We start from the raw sequence: 2,500 nt of genomic DNA, 5'->3' as shown, positions 1-2,500 counted from the left end.
AGGTAGAGAGGAGAAGGATAATATTTAGAGAGAGAGAGAGAGGGAGGAAAATCTTTAGAGAGCGGTGGTGAAAAAAATCGAGAGATAGGTGGAGAGAAAAGGACGGATAGCAAATAGGGATAGGGAGACAAATGTAGAGAAAGAGGAAATCGAGAGATAGGTAGAGAGAAAAAAGAGAAATAGGGATAGGGAGAGAAATGGAGAGACAGGTAGAATAGAGAAGTAGCCGACGCAGAGACTTATAGGGATGGAGAGAGAGGATGAGGAAAATATTTAGAGAGAGAGAGAGAGAGACATGTAATGAAATGAAATATTGACGTCTTCAAAAGGTCAAAATGACATTATAGAATGGATCGGATAGGGATAAGGAGAGGAGGGAAATCGAGAGATAGGTAGAGAAGGAGGAAGCGCGATAGGGATAGGGAGAGAAATGGAGAGAAAGAAGGATAGATAGAGAAGTAGCCGACGCAGAGATTTATAGAGATGGATAGAGAGGATGAGGAATATAAGACCTAGGGTAACTGAACATAGGATCCTCCTCCCTACCGTCCCTTATATAGGCCTAGCTCCTAGCACTTGCCCTAAGCGGATCCCCAGTCCACACAGGTCGTGAGGAAGATTTTTCATCCTCAAAAACACAAGTAGTAATATCTTCTTAAGAATACTGACGTTTTCTTTATTGACGTCCCATAATTGAGCCAGTTGTCTGTATGACCGATAATTGGTGCAGTGAGGAGGTTCAATGAAACCAAGAGTTTTCTGGTGAGCCCAAGGTTCTTTTCTCAAAAAAGCCCACCGTATTGAGCCACTTGGCTTAATCCTCGATATCCATCGGATGGCCAATGTCCAAGTAACCAGAAGAAAAGCGTTGCTCATAAGGCATAGGTTTGGCGATTGAGCAGGGCAAGGACACAACTATGAGTGTGTAGGCGTGACCTTCAATGCCATGCAGGTTGTTGGCATTTGTATTTTGGAGAACCCTATAGTTTTTTTTTGGAAGAAAAGGTGTCCTCACTCTTCCTAATGGAAAGGTTGCACCAGATCCAGTTTCCTGCTACTCTTGCATCTACATTCATCTTGGTGGAAGAGCACGTGAGAAAGCTCTTCTATCCACATTGGGCTGGGTTTCTCTGTGCGTATTTATGTGTATGTGTAGATCTTTAGTTGACATTGGAATGTGCTTTTCTATGTATGTTTGGGTGATTCAAATTGATTGCATCTTTGTGTCACAGCCCAAGGAACCCCCTTGCTTTGTGGACCATGGGAAATTGCAGTCCCCCTCATCTCTGGCAAATTCTTTGGAGGCGATGAAAAATTATTTTGGTAGTGTGGTGCCCTTGTATGACATTTGCAAGGCATCTACACTTGCAACTCCAGTGGAGGCCTTTGGTATGTACGTTAGTTGTTGCAAGGCTTATGACCTGGATCCCATGAACTAGGACTTTGTGCAGAATATGATGGCAATGAGTACCTTCTATGATGATGAGAGCCTTCGTCAGTCAGACATTGCCAACTTTTTGAGGTTTTATCTACCTTGCCCTAATTCAGGTTAAAGGTGTCAAAATCACGCCAGGAATGTATCGAACCAAGTCCAAGTCACCAGAAGAAAAGCGTTGCTCATAAGGCATAGGTTTGGCGATGAAGTCGGGCGACGAGACGATTGTGAGTGTGTAGGCTAGCGATTAGAGCTTTGACTTCATGACCTTCAATGGCATGCAGGTTGTTGGCATTTGAATTTTGGAGAACCCTAGAGTTTGTTTTTGGAAGAAAAGGTCTCCTCACTCTTCCTAATGGAAACGTTGCACCCGATCCAGTTTCCTACTACTCTTGGATCTACATTCATCTTGGTTGAAAAGCGCGTAATAAAGCTCTTCTATCGACATTGGGTTGGGTTTTTCTGTGCGTTTTTATGTGTACGTGTAGATCGTCAGTTGACGTTGGAGTGTGCTTTTCTATGTATCTTTGGGTGATATTGATTGCATTTTTTTGTCACAGCCCAAGGAACCCGCTTGCTTTGTGGACCATGGGAAATTGCCGTCCCCCTCATCTCTGGAAAATTCTACGGAGGCGGTGAAAAAGTATTTTGGTACTGAGGTGCCCTTGTATGACATTTGCAAGGCATCTACACTTGCAACTCCTCTGTCTCTCCTAGTGGAGGCCTTTGGTATGTACGTTAGTTGTTGCAAGTCTTATGACCTGGATGCCATGAACTAGGACTTTGTGTAGAATATGATGGCAATGAGTACCTTCTATGATGATGAGAGCCTTCGTCAGTCAGACATTGCCAGGTTCTTGAGGTTTTATCTACCTTGCCCCAATTCACGTTGAAGGTGTCAAAATCACGTCAAGGATGTAGTGAACCTAGTGTCCGCATTGAAGTCATAACTATTGATGGCGATTACTTTCGAAGTTTCTAGTGGCCATGGTTGAGGTGAAGCTTGAGATGGGCCTCAAGGGTGAACCATCCATTAAGTATTTTTCTGACCACGTGGGGAGGAAC

At 43.8% G+C, this 2,500-nt stretch overlaps 1 pseudogene; it reads left to right on the top strand.

Annotated features, from left to right (window-relative positions):
• The first annotated feature begins 1,023 nt into the window (after positions 1-1,023).
• The window catches only part of LOC147450716 (uncharacterized), a 2,059-nt pseudogene continuing 582 nt past the window's right edge, over positions 1,024-2,500 (top strand).

Source organism: Adiantum capillus-veneris, chromosome 9 (genome assembly GCF_014529385.1).
Source record: "Adiantum capillus-veneris isolate H3 chromosome 9, ASM1452938v2, whole genome shotgun sequence".
Classification (NCBI taxonomy): Eukaryota; Viridiplantae; Streptophyta; class Polypodiopsida; order Polypodiales; family Pteridaceae; genus Adiantum; species Adiantum capillus-veneris.
This window is presented reverse-complemented; position numbering and strand designations above follow the sequence as displayed.